Source organism: Megascapheus bottae, chromosome 3, assembly GCF_031878675.1.
Source record: "Megascapheus bottae isolate mThoBot1 chromosome 3, mThoBot2.hap1, whole genome shotgun sequence".
In the NCBI taxonomy this organism is placed as follows: domain Eukaryota; kingdom Metazoa; phylum Chordata; class Mammalia; order Rodentia; family Geomyidae; genus Megascapheus; species Megascapheus bottae.
Window position 1 is genome coordinate 9,673,645 of NC_143511.1, and position 21,435 is coordinate 9,695,079.

Consider the following 21,435-nt stretch of genomic DNA (forward strand, 5'->3'; position numbering starts at 1 on the left):
GGATTGTGGCTCAGTGGTAGAGCACCTGCCTAGTAAGTGCCAGGTTCTGAGTTCAAACCTCAGTATTGCCAAACACAAAATATTAACATAAACTGTCAGGAAAGTAAGCATATTACATCATAGCCATTATGATTTATATTTTAGTATTTGATGAAAAAAGTAAAATATAAATAGATTGCATTCCCATACAAAAGAAAATGTGATATGCATTGGTTATCCATATTTAAGAAATTTTATTCTCTAAAATAACCTTCAGTCATCAATAAGAAAGTGGACTTCAAGCTTTTTTTTCTTGATGGTTTCCTGTTTGATGTCTGTGTCCCTGAGACTCTACATGCTGCTGTGCAGGAAAATTTCCAGGTATTCTTTCCACCAAACCACTAGGCTGTTCCTTACATATTTATAACATCAATGCTGTCACTATTGTACTAGAGTTTTGTTATTGTGACTGTTGTAGTGGTTTTGACTGTAATAAATCCACTCATAGAGAACTTACATTTATTGTTGCTCTGTGCTGGTGGCATTTCTTACCAGACACACATGACTGAGCAAAACCACTCATCTTGTAACTGAGAAAGTGACCAGGGCTTCAATATCTGCTTGGTTTTTATAATCAAAGTGAATTCTAACCTTCTTAGTAGTAGATACCAACTCAAAGTTTTCACGAAATCTCAATAGTGCCAAGAGGATCCAAACATGGAACACTGGGGCATTCAGAGAAAATTCAGATTCAAACAATAGCAATCATGTTTCTTTTCACTGAGAATATTTTAAGCACAAAGTAGCAACTCAATCAATGTACATTTTTGACTGAGTTCAGGCAATAATATCCTTAGCCTGATAACCTTTAAAAAATTTATTTTGTTTCATCTGAAGTGGTTCCTAAGCTCTTTCTAGTAGATTGCTGTTCATGATGTAGATTTCTTGGGTGTTTCTTTCAATGCTAATCAAATAGAATTAAAAATCAGCAATGAGAAGTTTTGCATCGATGTTCATCAAAAAATAGGTCTATAGTTCTCTTTCTTTGATGAATCTCTGTCTGGTTTGGGGATGAGGGTTATACTGGCTTCATAGAATGAGTTTGGTAAAGAACCTTCATTTTCAATTTCGTTGAAGAGCTTGAGGAGTATTGGTGTGAGCTCTGCTTTGAAGACCTTATAGAATTCAGCTGTGAATCCATCTGGCCCTGGGCTTTTCTTAGATGGAAGTTCTCTAATTGCCATTTCTATTTCAGAGCTTGAAATAGGCCTGTTGAGTTGGGTTAGTTCTTCTTGGTTCAGTGTGGGTATGTTAATATTGGCTAGGAATTCATCCATTTCTTCTAGATTCTCAAATTTGTTGGCGTAAGGTTTGAGAAGTATTCCCTCATAATATTCTGGATCTTGGTAATTTCTGTCATGATATTACCATTTTCATCTGCGATTTTGTTTATTTCAATATGCTCTCTTCTTTTTTTGTTAAGATTTGCTAAGGGCTTGTCAATTTTGTTAATTCTTTCAAAGAACCAACTCCTTGTTTTGTTGATTCTTTCTATAGTTTTTTTGGATTCCAAATCATTTAATTCTGCTTTGATTTTAATAATTTGCTTTCTTCTACTGGGATTAGGGTTGGTTTGTTGCTCTTTTTCCAGGAGCTTAAGGTGGGACATTAACTTGTTGGTTTGTGATTTTTCCAACTTGTTGATGTAGGCACTCAGCGCTATAAATTTTCCTCTGAGTACTGCCTTTGCTGTGTCCTAAAGGAGTTGGTATTTTGTGTGCTCCTTATTGTTCAATTTCATAAACTGTTGGATTTCTGTTCTGATCTCTTCGATGACCCATTGGTGATTCAACAATGTGTTGTTCAGTCTCCATACGTCACAGGGTTTTCGTTGGTGGAGATGTGTGTTCAGTTCCAGTTTGATGCCTTTGTGGTCTGAGAGTGTGCATGGAATCATTTCAGTGTTTCTGAATCTGTCCAGGTTTGTTTTATGGCCTAAGATGTGGTCTATTCTGGAAAATGTTCCATGTGCTGCTGAGAAAAACGTATATTGTGTTGTTGCTGGGTGGCATATTCTGCAGATGTCTGTTAGATCTAGTTGGTCTATATAGTTGTTCAGTTCTAAGGTTTCTCTGTTGAGTTTTTGCCTTGTTGATCTGTCCATAGGTGAGAGTGGTGTGTTAAAGTCACTGACAATCACTGTGTTCGATCTATGTATGGTTTCAGTGTAAGTAAAGTTTGCTTGATGAAGTTTGGAGCTCCGGGATTGGGTGAGTAAATATTTAGGATCGTTATGTCTTCCTGGAGGAAAGATCCCTTTAGTAGTATGTAGTAAGCTTCTTTGTCTTTTCTTACTAATTTTAGTTTGAAGTCTATTTTATCTGATATGAGGATGGCAACTCCAGCCTGTTTATGGGGGCCGTTAGATTGATAGAGTTTATTCCAACCTCTCACTTTCAAAAGATGAGTGTTTTTGGGGGTAAGATGTAAAATACTGGCCAACTGTCTACAACAACTCATCAAAAAAATTATACACTGTGATCAAACTGGATTCACCACAGGGAGGCAAAGCTGGTTCAACATACGCAAATCAATTAATAAAATTCAACACATCAAAAGGAGCAAGGACAAAAATCACATGATTGTCTCAATAGACACGGAAAAGGCCTTTGACAAGATCCAACACCCCTTTATGTTAAAAGCTCTGGAGAAACTAGGAATCCATGGAACATTCCTCAATATAATAAAGGCTGTGTATGTGAAACCCACGGCTAGTATTACACTTAATGGTGAAAATCTAAAGCCATTCCCTCTAAAATCAGGAACGAGACAAGGATGCCCACTCTCTCCACTACTCTTTAACATAGTACTAGAATTCCTAGCCAGTGCAATAAGGCAAGAAGCAAGCATAAAGGGGATCCAAGTAGGGAAAGATGAAATAAAACTATTCCTCTTTGCATATGACATGATTCTGTATTGAAAGAATCCTGTAGACTCTACTCCCAAGCTCCTTGAACTGATTCAAAACTTTGGAAGAGTAGCAGGCTATAAAATCAACCCTCAAAAATCAACTGCCTTCCTTTACGCCAACAGTGAGAGGAACGAGGCAATAATCAGGAAAGAAACTCCTTTCACAATAGCCTCAAAGAAAATAAAGTACCTAGGAATTACCTTAAGTAAGAATGTAAAGGAACTTTTTGACGAAAACTTTAAAACCCTGAAAAAGGAAACTAAAGCAGAATTAAGGAAATGGAAAAACCTCCCATGCTCCTGGATTGGAAGAATCAACATTGTGAAAATGATAATCTTGCCAAGGGCTATCTACAAATTCAACCCAATACCCATCAATATCCCAATGGCATTCTTTAAAGAAATAGAAGAGGCAATTCAAAATTTCATATGGAATAATAAAAGACACCGAACAGCAAAAACACTTCTTAGTAGAAAGAACAGCGCTGGAGGAATTTCAATTCCAAACTTTACAGGGCCATAATTATCAAAACAACTTGGTACTGGCACAAGAACAAGCCTGAAGACCAATGGAATAGAACTGAGGACCCAGATATTAAACCACAGACCTATGGCCACCTAATCTTTGACAAGGGAACCAAAATAAATAGAATGGAAGAAAGACTTCCTCTTCAACAAGTTGTGCTGGCAGAACTGGTTAAGCACCTGCAGAAAACTAAAGTTGGATCCTTCTTTTTCACCCTGCACTAGAATTAACTCCAAATTGATCAAAGACCTGGAGGTAAAAGCTGACACACTGAAAACTTTACCAGAAGGAATAGGAGATACACTAGGCCTCCTTGGCACAGGTCAAAACTTTCTTAATAAGGACCAAGAATCACAACAAGTCAGAGAAAGGCTGCATAAGTGGGACTGCATTAAACTGCAGAGCTTTTGTATGGCAAATGACATAGCTAGTAAATTAATTAGGATGCCTACAGAGTGGGAGAAGATCTTCACCAACCAAACAACGGACAAAGGCCTTATATCTAAAATATATCAACAACTCAAAAAATTGAATCACTCCAAAACTAACCTCCAAAGTAACAACCATCCCATTAAAAAATGGGCCAAAGACTTAAAGAGAGTCTTCTCTGAAGAAGAAACAAAAATGGCCTATAGACACATGAAGAAATGTTCAACATCTCTGGTCATAAAAGAAATGCATATCAAAACAACTCTAAGATTCCACCTCACTCCAGTTAGAATGGCCAGGATCAGGAAAATGAATAATAACAGATTCTGGAGGGGATGTGGCCAGGAGGGATCACTACTACACTGTTGGTGGGAGTGCAAACTCGTTCAACCACTGTGGAAAGCAGTGTGGCAGTGCCTCAAAAGTCTAAACATAGAACTCCCCTGTGACCCTGCAATTCCACTACTTGGCATTTAGTTTGCCTTAACATGCATGATGCAGAACGTCTGTGGGTCATCCTGGAGTTGGAAAGGTAATTTTTGTTGAACACAGCTCGCCCTCCAGTACTATGCACTTGGCAGTAAACTTGGACCACACATGCATATCCTGGAGAAGGAGAGACCTGCCGGAGTTCAAAGAGAGTTTGTAAATATCTTCTAATGCTTACTTTTGATCCTTTGATGTTGAAGAAGCTCATGGTGGATAGTTCACATGCAACACTGAAACCATTTTATTTCGCTGTTATGATTAGTTCAGCAGATTTGTTTTATTAGGACATATATTGTCCAGTGTTTGGTACCTGTTTTGTCACAGGTCTTTTTGTTTCAGAGTGAATGTAAAATACAGTCACATGTTAAGATTGTCATCTGTTTTATGAAATACATCGGGTTGAATTTTTTTTAAAGGCTTTAATGAAGAAAATGAAGTGAACAGTTGGTAGCAGATACACCATTGTGTTTTTATGTCATGGTAGAGATTGTGAAACCTTTCTAACTCACTGGATTTTTGTGGATGGCAGAATTCTTACTTGTGGATTCATGAGAGGACCACACTCTTGGAAAATATCTTTCAAGCTCCTGTCTGTTGTCTTTCTTATTTTTTAAAAAATTGAGAGATTCTCAAATGCCTTCCATCCCTACTCATCTCAATGAGTTTTTATATATAAGGAATATTTATTTTTTAGCTATTCTATAAAATTATTAAGTGTCCGCTAAGGCCTTTAAACATTCCTGATATTCCTTTCCATCATTCTTGTATGACACGAAGTAATCATGCAATGGTCCTGCAGGTCTACCCAAAAAGCTGTATCCAAACATAAATGGATCGACAGACAGACGGAACCCAACCAAAAAATGCAATTCAGAGCCAACCCTCTCCCCTTGATGTACGGGAAAGAAACCATTGTCCTTCCAGCAAAGAACTGTTATCAGAGATTCACTGGACGAAACACTGACCCAGTGTTCCTACTGTATTTCACATGTACCTATAAAACACTTGCAAAATAAAATAAAAGGTGATACCTTAACATGGCAACTACCAAGCTATCTTAAAAGTGAATGTTGGTGACAGCCAGTTAAGTTACCCATGAGCCCTATCTCTGTGACCTTGCCTGTACCTGTTTGAAAAACTATTTCATGTACACACTACTGAGGTGAGTCTATAATTTGAAATGTGAATTTTTTTAGGGTTAAGAACAAACTATATAAATGTTTAAAAAAAAGTCTTAGAGTTTTATTTTCAAACATGCTTGTAGATTAGTTATCTGTAGCTGCTTTGTATTGGAAATGCTTTTTAGATCCTGCTCCATTTACAGTACATTCTTAGGATGTATTTAGTAAATAAAGCTTTCTTTAAAGCAAAAAAAAATCAGCAATGACACCAGTATGAAATTGCATTGAATGATTTTTAAACTTTAAATAACAAAGCATTCCAGCACACTGTTACAGTTGAGCAAATGTAGAATCCTATGTCATCCTTCTCTTGACAACAAATCACTTTCCCCAAATGCCAATAGCGTTCACTGTAATTATAAGGGCTAGCCATGTTTTGTTTCACTGTGGGGTTGCTGCTCTCTCTGTGTACAATTAGGCAGAGGAAAATCAGTAAATGCAAGGAGGAACCAAAGAAAATATTTTCTTCCCTTCCAAAATAGTAAGGACTTTTGTCCAGTAGTTTTTCATTATTGTGTGGTTTACTTGTCATAAAAGGTTAAATTCCATTATTAGCTGTTTTTATGAGAATCTAGGTGAAAAGAAATAGAAAAGAGCTTACAATCTGAAGCTTGTCATGTTGTTTCGGTCAATAAATATTTTTGAAGATTATTATTGTGTAAAGCAGTAATGTAAAAGGTATTCAAGAAACAAAAAGCATCTTGTATATTCCAAAATTTTAATCAGAGTAGAAAGCCAATTTACCCCTGACTGTCACCCTAATAAGATTTCCAAAATGCAAATCTAAGTCCGATTGAGAAAACCAGCTGTGAAAGTGTGTTGTGTTGACTGACAGTACGAATTTAGCAATGTAATTTAGTGCTGTTCAGCATTAGTGACCTTTTAAAGATGAACATGAAAACATTATTCTCTGTGGTCTGAATCATTTCAGCTGCTTCAGCGCTCACACGTTACAGTATAAGTACTTCAAAACAAAGTCAGTGGGAAAACTTAGGGAAAGAAAACTTTAATAATGATAGGACAGAGTGAATAATCTGTATTGTAATGCTTTGCCATGGTAAAGAAAAAACTAAGTCATTTATATTCTGTATATTAGCTATTCACAGTTATTTCATAAATGTACTTTTCATTTCTATTTTTAATGTGAAATTCTTGAAGTTGGTACAAATTTGTCCATATATCTCTTTTGACAGAGATTATAATATACAGAGAACTCTGATGGCTCTGTAGTGCCGAGAGAAGGACTGTGATATTCTTGAGTCAGACTATCTAAGCCAATTTCTGTCCATGCCACATGGTAGGTTAAGAGTCCTCAGTCAGGGTAGGAGTTACATCACTTAATTTTATCACCATTTCAACATCTATAATATGGTATATCCATACTCCTAAGTCATATAATTATTCACAGAATTAAATATTTTAGGTTTTTCAGTGATTACCAACACAGTATAAATTAGTGATTCATCTATGCTTGTCCTTTCAACATAGACACACTTTATATACCCGCAAAACTACTCATGCTTCTATCATCAAAAAAGCCTTCTTAAAGTCGGAACTTACTTGTTTAAATTTTTCACCAGATGTTGTGCTTAATTTTAAAAGAAAAGCATTCATAGAATAGTTATATTGGTGTTTGTATGTTTGTATCCTATTGGTAAGAAACCAAATATAGGAAGAAGAATCAAGGAAAAGATCAAAAAGTATAAATTAAAAAAAAAACACTTCTTACTTTATTAAGTCCTGTAAGTAAACACATTTATGTTTCCTCTTGTCACAAGCACCTAAAATTTGTCTCTCTTGTGACTCACACTGTGTGTTCAGTGCCAGATAAAAAGTCACAGTTTTGCCTTATCACTTGAAAAAACATCGAGATGGATAAACAACAGTGCCTCATGAGATGATTGCCTTTGCTATATGCCAAGAAGATTAAGGCTTCATGTTTATGACAATTTGGATTAGACTTGGGGTTGTATTTTTAGAATATGTGTGGGGAATGAAGCAATTAAATATCCTTTAAAATCACATGTGTTTACATAGTTTCCTAGAGTAAAAGACTTCACTGTTATATAAAAAAAGGAAGAAAGACAAGACGAATAGACGACTCAATTTTTTGAAATGTCCTTGGATTTACTTTGTTTACACATGTCCTCTGGGTTTTCTGACAAGTGCTAAATAATAGGAAGAAGAAGATTATAACTACTTACACTTATATATGACAATTTATTATGAGTTAGTTACAATTTTATCTCACAATATCTATGATAGTTTCATTGGCTGTAGCATAGAAGAAAGAACGAGGAGTGTTCCTCATTCTCAGACAGAATGATATCAATGGAAACTTAGCAAGAAAGAATGGAATTTCCAAACAACTCAGCACTAAGAAGAAGCCCTAGACATGTGCCCCGGAGGAAACAGAGAGCTTGTCATTCAATAGTACACCTTTTTACATGTTTATTCTGTTTTTCACCTAGTAACATGCATTTAAGCTATGACTGGGTAAGGATGGGCTATAACAGAAGTTTAGCTTGCCTACAAAATATGAGACTTGGAGATTAAATGCTAGTAATGCCCCCAAATATAAATAACCAAAAAGATTTGAATATAAGTACTCAATTTCTCTAGAGGCTTTATGTTTTATAGTCCAAATCTACAACTAAAATTCCCTTCAACACGTGACCAGTTAAGCAAAGATTTTGTAGTGCATACACACACGCACGCACGCACGCACGCACGCACGCACACACACACACACACACACACACACACACACACACACCATGTAATGTACTCAGAGCAGAAATATAAAATGAAATAGTGGTAAATAACAATTTTGATGCATCTCATGATTACTACACTGAATGAAAACAGTCAATCTTTTAACTGAAATTTTAGATCAGAAAACAGATTTTGAAAAAGATTGGCAATGGTGTTTGTGAAGAAGATTGGAATGGTGAAGTAGAATCAAGAATTTCATGGATCTGGTAGGATTTTGTGACATAATTGCAATGATGATCACACAGTTAACACCCATGACAAAATTTCATGTCTATAAATACATATAAAATCTTTTGGAGTTAACAGCAATGGGGGTGGATTATACATTTAGTGGGTGTTGGAGGTTTTCACTCCTTTTAAAATTGTAATCCAAATATATTTTAAATATGCTTTATGCATATTTATTCATTGTATAATGAGAAGTCCTAAAATAGGTGAAAGCCATGAGTACCCTGGTGAATTTATACTGAAACTATGTAAATTTTTTCAAGTATGATTTTAAATCTTTAGCCTAAATAAAGCATAAAGTTTGAATTAGCATTTATTACTTATAATAAATATATTAATGAATAACGCTAATAGAATAGAATAACTAAATACAATCCATATGCAAAATAGTTCCTAACCAAGTTTTAAAAAAATAATGTTAAAAAACAAATTTGCAAACTCTAATTTTGTGATTCAACTTGGGCAGCCGTATTGTTAGATACTAGGAGGCAAAATGAGACACAACCAATTGATTTTATCTTATAACTCTCACAAATATATGTTAAAGCTCTCCAAGTATATTTTATATTTCAATGTCTAGCTACACTATATTATTAAGAAGTCTTATGTCTGGGGCTGGAAGTTTGGACTAGTGCCCAGCATACAGGAAGACCTAGGTTTGATTCTTCAGTACCACAAATATAGAAAAGGCCAGAAACAGTGCTTTGGCTCAAGTGCTAGAGCTCTATCCTTGAGAAAGGCCAAGCAAGGACAATGCTTAAGCCCTGGGTTCAAGCCCTAGGACTGGGGAAAAAATGTCTTATGTCTGTAGAACTCTCCAGCTGCGAATGTAATACTGTCTCTATTAACTTTTTCTTATGTTGATTAACTCATCTCCTTGAGTCATCTAGTACTGCAAGCCCAAACAATAAAATCAAGCTCACCATTCCTTCTCCCCATTTTCTAAGCCCAACAGACCCCTTCCTTGATGCTTGCCTTCTGTGATTACCATCGCAATCCACCCCAGTGACTGTGACTAGAATCCTTACTGAGTAACCATCTTCTGCTTTTTTTAAATCTGGAGATCATTCACATCAGATAAAAAAAACTCTGCCCTTGTGATTCATCTTCCATGAATGGATCTCCCTAACAAGAGAGTGAAGAGTCTCACTGCTGTGCTAAGCTTGCATTCTTTCCTTAATAGAATTTCAGAGAGAGTATTCTCACTGGTCTCACTGCCTTCCTCTGATGTGTTATCCTTGCCACATTCAGATTCTAAATGCATATATAAGAAAGTCCCGTCCAAGCTACATTCTGGGGAGAAGAGCCATAATTCCAGCTAATCCATTCCACTCCTATTTTACTTTTTCCATTCCTGCATTTTATATTTTGTAGTCTAGCCATACCTTATTTTTAAAGAAATTCTTGAGTGAATAATAAATCCCAGCTTCTAGTCTAAATAACAGTCTCAATTTCCAGGATTGCTCTTAGTTTCTGAACTTGCCATTGGAAAACTATTTATCACACAACTTCAAATAAAACATACCTTCCTCTACAAAATTCACCATCAACATGAAATTTGACCATGAGTGTTATGTTCTCCACAATTACCTTCAATATTTTCCCCATATGCTTTACTCTTATGTCATCTTGATTTAAGAACAGTACCCTCAAATTATTTGCAGACAACAGTGATTATGAAGGGGATAGAAGTAGTAAGATAATACTATCATCGTATAATAATTGGAGGATTCATTATAGATAATATTTAAATCTATATATTTTAATTTTTAATATGCTTAAATGTATGGACTATTCAATTTTACCCTTTCTGCTAGTAAGTGTTTAATTTGGAAACTTTATTCTTCAATTTTCGTACATTTTATCGAACCACTTCTTTGAATTTTTTATAGTCTCATTCTTTGTACTTCATTGTGAATGACTACTCTGATATTATATCTTCCATTATTGGCCTATTGGATATTTCCTCATGTTCTAAATGGTGTGAAAAGTTTATTTTCTTTTATGAATTTTTATTTTACCATTTTTCAAACTTCAATTTTCAGACAACTTCTTGGTTCATAACAAAATTGGAGAAACATAGAGAGGTTTGCCATATGTACTTTCAAATTTTTCCATGGTCAATATTCTCCATACTAAAACTATATTAATTATAGTTAGTGAGCTATGTTGATGCATGTTAATTAACGTAGTATATATTGTGTTTATATTCTCTTGAAAATAATTGCATGTTCTATAGATTTATTTTTCATTTGCTAGTTATAGGATCTATTATTTTTTGCCAGTCCTGGGCTTGAGCTCAATAAATACCACTTCTTTATATCTTCTAAATATTAAATAAAATATTTATAGGGAGTCATACATTTTGCCACAATTCTAAACATAGGTGATGTAAAACAAAATCAAATTTATGTTTAAGGAATTTAAACATAAATATTAAATAAATTAAACTAACATTTTAAAATTCACATTGCAGACAATCTTGATACCTTTTCAAATTATGATTTTATAGTACAGAGAGCTTTGCTGGTTATCTAACAATAACCAGCCATTGGGTTTTCCATTCTGTATGAAGCCTGTCATCTAAGATGATAGCTTAGAATCTAAAGAAAAATCACGATGACTAATATATACTTCGTTCTACTGTAGTAGAAAATCTATCTATCTATATCTATGTCATTTTAAATTTTGAAAATAATTCAGAATTATAAGTACTTTTCATTCTTAATATTATCTAAGAGAAGAACCTTAAGTAAGGCAGGTGAGATTAACTAATTCATCACCAGTTTGATTCCTCTTAATCTGAAGTCTGTGATATGATAAAGCGATTATTTAACTATCTCAATCTCAGCACTGCCATTTGCCACTTAAACAAACTTTGTTTCTCATTACCAATATATATTGGTGTTCTCAGATCTCAAGCTCTGAATTAAGAGTTACTGTCTTGAGTATAAAAATGACAGTGATTAACAATGAAACCAAATGTTCACTATGCATGATTTTCCACATTAATCATAGATATGTCACAGTTCTAAGTAAAAGTGTCTTACAAATTAAAGTGTATATATTCCCTTGGTTGTGTGTGTGCAATACAAGTATGATACATGTGATAACTGATAACTAAATGTACTGAAAATGATTGCTGCCACTGTAGGAAAACTGTTTCCATTCTGCTTACAAAAGAAATAAGAAATGATTGCTTCAAAAATAGTTAGAATCCAAGAATAAGTGTTTATGTATCTGAAATGCCATCCCTTAAATATTGTAACACATTCAAAGCTTCAGTCACTCAGTGAATGGTGACCAGTCAGTGAAAAGCTTTATTCTTAGCCCTGCATTGCAGTGAGGCAGGCACCATATCACTTGTCATCAAAGCTTTATTCCTTGTCCCCTCACACTTGCAAAGCTGATGGAAATCCCCCACAGTACAAGTGTTTCTGTAAAAATCACACTGAGTGTATTTAAAGACACTTTGAGCATCATGTTCCTGTGATGGTTTCAAATAATCATATGCTCAAAATGTAAAATAAAGATATTTGTGTCTAGTCAACTATCAATGTGTTTAAATGAGTAACATCCATTTTGATGTTATTTTATTAAGAAATTGGTATATAGCAGGGCATAATAGAATATATCATATCATACATTTAATCTATATTATATTTGTATACTATATCAAATACTTTTAGTCTATATTACTCTTACACGTATTATAAGGTATAATGCATGTTCTATGTACTTTTACATCTCAAAGTATACTTTATTTGCAAATTTTATGAGACTTTATATTCAATCATCTTTGTGATCTATGTGAGGATATGGCTAATTTTATTTCTACAAGCCAATGATTGCTTTGAACAAGATTGCTTTTCCAGTAAAAGATGAAGGAATTGTAGTAGGAAAACTTTAGCTAGTATTTCTTAGACAGTTATTTTTTTCCTCTAGAAAAACATAAATCTCTAACTTTCCTTTAGCAGAATAGCTTATAATAGAACCAATTGCCAGATATCTGAAGTCACTTGGTTTTAGTAATTTAATATCTTTACATGGATAAACATTCCAGTGTCTGCATACAGCATAATTGTTTAATAAGTTGCCTAGTGAAGGACATCATAATTGTTTCCATATTTTAGTCATTACAAATAAAAATCAGAAAGATGAATTGTGAAAGACTATCAGCTCTGGATACCTTTGTCATTTATAAAGGCTGGAGAATTGCAGACCAAAAAACTGACAGTGTTTTGCCTGAAATACTAAACAATGAAATTTGCCTACAAAGAAGAAATGGGCAAAGCTGATAAAAGATCCAGTGTTGGACCAGAAAACAAAAATCAATATACTCTCCTCAGGAGTTCTGGATTTTTTATCTTCATAATAAATAATATTTAAGAAAAGAAAGCAAAATTTATAGTGTTTTAAAATCTTTACTATTAAATTATACATATAATTTTTGTTTTGTAATTGAAATTGTCACTAGTTTATACTATCATATTGAAGGGCAAACTAGTATAGGATTTTTGCAAAAAAATCTGATTATTTTTTATTAAACAAATGTTTAAGAACCCAGAGTAAATATTAGATCACATTTATATAAAGAATATTGGATCCTGGATGTATTTCAATGACAAGTTTGAAAATAAGAACGAAGTTGAGAAACTGCTTCTGTTCTGAAAATGTCTTAATTATAGGCTGTAATATCTTACATTTATCATTTATCATAGAAACAATTCAAACCACAAATCGAATTGGTTGTGTATATAAGGGGGGTTACAGAGAGAGAGGAAGACAGACTGCAACTGAAAGTTAAAGTGTATGCATGTGTAAATGTGTACATATATTTGTGTACATGTATAAGAATGTATTTACAACATTTTACAAATAATCGTTGGATCATTGAGAATATAGTCATGATCATGAATGATGCTGTATCCACCAAAATGCCAAACATTTTGTACAAGGCTCAGAACAAATTATTGTGATAAATAAGAATTACTGACCCATGCTTTATAGCAAAGTAAGATTATCTATCATCATTCTGTTCCAATAAATACATACTTTTCCTTTCAACAGATAAGTTATAATTTTTCAAAAATCCAAGCTCAGGAGGATATTTTACATAGTTTTCAAAGATAATCTTATAAACTAAATGACATCATCCAATTCTATTTCACGGCTATTACCTAGTGCAGTATCACTAACTGAACTATTTGTCATTTATACTCTACATCATGGAAAAATTTACTTTTCCTATTTGAAAATGTGTGTATGAAAAATTCATTACAAAATATTTCTAAAAATAAGGTATTCCAATCACTAGTCGATGCACATTAATAAACATTCTAAGAAAAAAAATACAACAGTTTCTGGCAGAGAGAAAAGACTGAAGTGAATGATTCCTTCTAACCAAGGTACTAGAATGTTTTCCATCTGTAAGTCCTCCGACCTCTGTGCACACATCACGTCTAAAACCACTTTAGTGCTTCCTTCTCCCTTATTTCACTTTAGTTTGTGCTGTAAAGATATATTCCCTTTAGGATATTTGTTTTGTCTTTTAATGTTTCCATTTGATATCAGTTATATTACTCCTGCCTAGTAAAAAGAGAAAGAAAACCTCACAGTAGTATAATGGCTACAAATAAATGGAAAAATACAGATAATATTATCCCACTAGTTAAATAACTTTATGCACTTAACATCAATGAATCAACAGAATTAAACGAACCATTTAAAATATTTTCTTTGACTTGATTTGAAGACAAAGTTTTAAAGAAAGAAGAATCACAGAAGAATTAAAGAGGGCATAAGCAGGTCACATTCTTTTCAGTTAAGATTTTAGCTTTTGTTAATTGTTTAAAGTTGAATGAAAAAGTGTGGTACCTTTTACTTGAGAAAATACTGTATTATAGAGTCATATTTTACTTTTATCTTAGATATTGATTGTAGGTAACTCTTATTTAAACATGTAGTCAATAGAGTTTTGATTTACCAAATTATTTCAACTTTCAGCATAGATGTTCTTCGACAATTGTCTTTTTATCCCCTGTACCACTAACAGAGAATGGACCATTTTGATAAGCTAACATTAACTTCTCTTATGTTATGACAGTGTTCCCTACTCCATTATTTCATTTTCTATTCTTTCCATCATATTCTACTTATATTACTTTTCTCTATTATCTTCAAGTGGTTGTACAAAAGGGGTTAAATTCAAAATGTTATTTTATTTTCTACTATTAATTAATTCCTTTATTAATAAAATATTCTGTCTGTTGTGGCTGTTATGCGCCAACTCTCTTATCTGCCAGGATGGAACCTTATGGCCTCCTGGAACATTCGTAAAAGCTACACAATTAAAATATTTTCAATGATTGGCATAAATCTTATCAAGGTATTCAAGATGCAATGTTTTTACCCGTTTGTTTTAGCTCATTGTTTTAGGATTTCTCAACCTTAACAGCATTTTATAGAAATGTATATATTTTAACAAATTTTATAGTGATAGCAGGAGACATTAAAAAATTGATTTTCTGAATATTAGAGAAGGAATCATAAATATCACATGTATTATGATGCTGTTAATGATTGTAATATTAATCTAAATGCTTGTATTCATATCTTCAAATAACTATGCATTATTCTAAGAAAAATATAATCTGAGCTGATCCAGTCTGTTTAATACTGTATGATTCACTTACTGTTACCCAGTGATAATCATCTAAAAACTTGTATCTAAAGCAAACAATAACATACTTTGTGTATCATCAAAAATAACTGGCTATAAATTCATGTTATACTTTTGTTGACACAAATGTTGATATTTCTCAATGATAAATTGAAGTTATTATTCTAGATTGAACTGTCACACCGTCATTTTTATTCTGTGACAAGTTCAGTCAATAACCTGGTCAATGCTAGGTAGTATATATGTATATACATAGAGAGAGAAGTAGAAATATACATACATATGCACATATACACACATATTTCTATTTCTCTACAAAACCAAAGTACTTCTGAGTGAGCATTCTTTCCTTGCCATTCAGCAGTTTTATGACACATAATTCATCCAATGTATCCATTCCCATATAGATTTGCTATGATCAGATTTATGATATGAGTTTAATGACTTCTAGAATTCAGTTTGACAATGCCATTATTGCAAGAATAGCTTCATGGGAATTTTGAGCTCCCTCACAGCCTACCAATACATAGAAAATTGTACACTGAAATAAGTTTGTTTCACAGTACGAACCAAAAAAGAAACACTATTGATTAGAGAAAGAAAAAGCATATTTCTTGATTACTATCAAAAAAGATCTTCAATGTATCAAATCTAACAGAGATTAAGAAAATAATTTTAGTTCTTCACTAACTGCTGGATAGTATGCAAAACAAATAAAGCAGACAAAAATATTGTAAATCAAATTATAAATTTTTTTCTTTCAGGTTTCCCCATCAGGGTAATGTGCCAAATATTGCACTGTTTGCTTGAAATTTGTTTACCATATCTATGTTTATGAGTTGGTATTACTCTACATATTTCAGTAAGATGGAAGCAGTAGATGGTTCAGCTCTCTACACTGTTTCATAGAGGTTTCTTTAATTACATTGATTTGGGGGATTTTTGTTTGTTTTCTTTGTCATTTTTTCTGCAGCTGATGTTGTTGAAAAAGTAAAGAATCATATTATGAATTGACTTCAAATTCTATTCTATAATTTAATAGCTACTTAATATTTAGGAAAAAAGTCATTTAAGTGAAAAAAAATTGTGTCAGAAAGATCTTAGCAATGAAATGGCTGGAGGAAAGCCCGGTCTTTTAGTCTGCGATTTTTCAGTCTTCTTAACATATAAAGATATCCAGAGCTGATACCCTCTCACTAGTCATCTTTCTGAGAGCTGAAACCCTTTCACTAGTCAACTTTCTGATCTAATTTATATAGGCTAAAATATAGATGCAATCACAATGTCCTTCACTAGGCAACTGATAAAACAAGTGTAGCACATGCAGACACTAGAATACTTTTCAATGTGAAAGTATTATATTACGACAGCCAAGTGACTTTAAATATATGGGAGTTTGTTCTATTATTAGCTATTTTATTGAAGGCAGAATACTGTCAGTATATAGATGAAGTGGGGAGCTGCCTATTAGAGAAGAACATAGGTTAACAAGCAAACTCTGAGAGGATCTGTGTGCATTTACATATCTCTGTTCCGACTACATTTTCTTGAGAAGCAATGTTTGTATTAGCATTTCTAAAGTGACCATGAAGTGTTGGTAAGAAAAATGGCATTGAGATTTAAAAAAAACATATTTTGCATGTCTCTATGGACATTCCTCTTTGGTGTTAAAGTAATTGTACTTGCCAAGACTTTTCCACATTAAATACTTCCAGATGGATCTACTTTCACCATATTTTGCTTTGAGGAATCTGTAGTGCAATCTTATGAGGTGTTATACTGAAAACTTTACATTTCAAGGCACTAAAAGTAAACACACATGCATTCCACAAAGCAACATGAGAGAATGACATATCGTGGGTGTCAGTTCTCATGCTGCCAAGTTCAGTGGGTTTTCAAAATATGGCATATGTTCCTCGACAGAAAAAAAAATAGATTGACGTTAAAGTCATGTCAAACTACCCAGAAAGATAATAAGAAAAAATCCAAAAAAATAATTCAGTTCTTCCCCATAAAATGATAAATGAGTCATGCTGAAAAGTGGGCAGTTACATCACATAAAAAGAAAATGACTAAAAGCTTTCCAAATAGCCATCTGACTCAAGCCAAGTAGGTGGTCAGCCTGCTGGTTTGGCAGAATGTGTGGCTGATTGCCAGAGTGTTTTTGAGCAAAGCAACTATTCATTTCACCTGTATAACTGGAGGTTCACTTTGACATTGCACATAATGAAAAACAAGGCCATGGCTATTTTTAGACTGAACTAATAAACAGGCAGTACACATAAAAATAACAGCATCTATTTTTCTGCATGAAGAATACCTTTCTCAGATATCATTGCTGCTCCACGGCCTTTAAAAAATGTGTACTTTTCTTTTAAGTAATTTGCATCAGACAAATGGCTTGCAACTTCCAGTAACGCTATGATGCCCAATTTGTGTTCTGACAAGGTTTTTAGACCTGAAATAAGTGATAACATACTAAAAGATATATGTAATACTTTGTATGCAAGTGTACGTGTATCAAATAATCATCTCACTTAAATTAATTAGTCATTATATTCTCCTACTATTCTTTTTTTCTTTTTTTTATTCTTTATTGTGATTAATAGAAGGGTTACATTATATTCACCAGATAGAAGGTGCATAACTTCCCAAACATTGATACGCTTTCTTATGACATGGTCCCCATTTCCCTCCCACCCTCCCCCTGCTTATCTCCTACTATACTTATATAACTTATTTTTGCCAGAAGCTGGATTCAAAAAATATTATTTTTTTGCCAGTCCTGGGCTTGAACTCAGGGCCTGAGAACTGTCCTTAGGCTAGAGCTCTACCATTTGAGCCTCAGCACGACTTCTGGTTTTTTTTTTCTTTTTATATATTTTTATTGTAATAAATAGAAGGGTTATATTATATTCACCAGATAGAAGGTACATTACTTCTCAAACATTGATACCCTTTCTCATGTCTTGATCCCCATTTCCCTCCCCCCTCCCCGCCCCTCATCTTGTTTTCCTCCCTTCCCTATCCGACTTCAATTAACCAAATACGCATATATACAATATATCAGATAAACAGGTGAAATACTATAACATTATGAGATAACCAAGAGACAGCAAAAGAGATGAGAGATAACATAAAACATTAAGGACAACAATCACTGGTTATATGGCTTTTGTTTCTATATCTTGGAGGTCCTTTCATTTAGAGTCATTCTATATGGCCTTATTTATCTCAAAAGACTAAACATAGAACTCCCCTATGACCAAGCAATTCCACTACCCGGCATTTACCCAATTGTTCAGAAACAGGGACATACTAAATCCACTAGCACAACGATGTTCATTGCAGCACTGTTTACCATACCAAAGATATGGAAACAACCCTGATGCCCCTCAGTTGATGAGTGGATCAACAAGATATGATATTTATACACAATGGAATTCTATGCTCCTGTCAGAAAGAATGGCATTGCCCCATTTGTAAGGAAATGGAAAGACTTGGAAAAACTCATATTAAGTGAAGTAAGCCAGACTCAAAGGAACATAGGCTCAATGGTTTCCCTCATTTGTCATAATCAGTAGAAACCTTGGGCTCTCCTAGCAGAGATTTACAATAGAACAAAACCTAGAGAAATCTAGCTTTTTTCTATGTGTGTGGTACTGAAGAATCAAACCCAGGTCTTCATGCATGCTAGGCAAGCACTCTACCACAAGGCCCCAGAAAATAATTTTTAAAGAATAATATAACATCTTCAAAGAAGGTTTTTTGAAAAAGTTACTTAACACAATCAGATTTATTATATAGGGATGCATAATGATATAATTTATTGAAAAGAGTTTGAGGCAATATCCAAACTTCTTTGTAGAAATTTTTCAGAAAATATTGTTAATAAACAATAAGCTGAATAAATTACATAGACATAGTTAAAATAATCACATAGATAAAAATAATAATTGAAATTATAATGGACTGTGATTTCTAGAGGAATTATATATTTGTATATAAATATAAAATTTATGATTGGCACTTAGTTTTCATCAGTAATAAAATGTGAATGCTAGCACTGCATAGATGGATCAATGTAATATGTGCTAATGTATTTATTTTTGTAAAAGACACTTGGAAAAGAATCAGATTTTTTGTCTCTGAAATTAATTCATGTGAATGGAAGATGATATAATCTGCTTGCTAAAGTAATTCAGAAAATCCTTCCCTATACATCTATCTCAGAAATAGATATATATGTACAAATGATTTACTCATCTCTATGGAGATATATATATATATAAGATATATATATATATATATACAGATTTTTTGTATAACTTTACTAAGAAACTTTTTTCTTTTCCAATTGAAAGGTAAGGTAAAAGGTACATACTATCTGAAGTATGTGATTCTTATGTTCATGTTTAAAACATAAAATATTCACTTTATAACATAAAATAATATAGTTTTTACTCCTTCCTCAAAGCAATGTTATTGGTTCCAGTAAAGTAATACAAAAATCCACTCTAACTTCTACCTCAAGTCTTTTACAAGACAGGGCAACTAATTTTTCATGTATAAAGCATTAGTGTAAAAAATAAAGCTTTTATCAGGAAATAGGTAAATAAAATACAAATCTGTCACTTTCCAATTAAAAACTCACTTCTGAACAGAGTAACATCTAATATTCCCCGAATATGTCATCATTTTATCGTAATGGAGGTATTGCTATGCAACAAAATTCAAAGAATACTGAAGGAAATAGAAGATAACAAATAAGGTCAGATTTACAGCAGCTCAGGAAAAAATTGTGTTACTCTAGCCATTGCCTGTACTCATTATTTTTCTCTAAAATAGAGTTGATAGATGATAGAGAAAGGATAAATATATGCTAGATATATGTAGATAATACTAATTACTAATAGTTATATGGAAATAAGGGACTATGGTATAGATAATAATAGCTATTGGACTTAAGTATATAGTTACATACACACATACACAATTTGACATTCCTTAATTACTTTGTGTTTAGGTAATGTTAATTATTTTATGATATTTTGGGAGTTTTGAAGGCTGTTGCAGTAAATATACAAATAGTTAAGAGACTCTTAGCACAAGTCCTTCATAGAGTAGACACTACATTCTAAAGACTGTCTCCCATATATCAGCTTTTCCTAGTAACAGCAAAAATATCTTGTGACAAGTTAAGGGTTTTTAACTGTGATATCGCTGATTTATACTGGGAAGTGTTAGAATACAGTATGACCCCACTTTAGTAGTGATGATTGTCAAAGAAGCGTTATTGATTCATGTTTCTCAGTTGAAGCAGAAAAATCAATAGCAGACAGCTCTAGGGGAGATGTTTCTAATGTTTTTACTGTTTTCGAGTCACATGGGAGTTGTCTTTTGGAGATGATCAACAAGGCTAATGATATCATCAGCCCATGTATATCATGGACCAAGTCCAGGGGCCTCAGAGTTTAAGTTGTAGGGGATCAATTTTCAGTCATTATTATTACCAGAATAAGTGTCTTGTGAAGATTATGCAGACTGTCCCTCATTTAAATTCTTTTCTTGTTCATATAACTCATGAGAAAGTTATAGTTATATGCATCTTTTCAAATAGTACTGCATTTATACTTTCAAAGAAATGACTCATATCAATTCATCAGAATAAGATGGCAAGCAATAAAAATATTGAAAATGTATGTCATGTAGTTTTGACAGTCAGCTTAGACTTTTCTCCTTTGTTAAATTTTGATTTTATTTGTGGTTCCCATCATGCCAGTTTTCTCAATTAGCTGATGCTAAAGCAATATTTGCATTATAATCTCTGTCTACATTCTCCAAACGTTCTAGACAACATTGACCACACAGTGGAATTTGTTGGAAAACAATATATGGCTTCAATGAGTTACAAAAACATTGACTTTGGAGAAATGAAACTGCACTTAGTAGTGGTTTCAAATTCGCCAAACAGAACATAGATAAATTTGACAATTCCTTTGGAAACTGATTTTGCAATATCCAACTTAAAAGTACATTAAGTCCACAAGTCAGCTCAGTTACCAAGGAGGAGCCTTTAATAACATATCGTAGATAAACTTGTACCTCTCAAAGAACTTTGAGAGTTATTTGACATACAAACTATATTCAGAAGGCAATATTTTCCTTCTTTTATA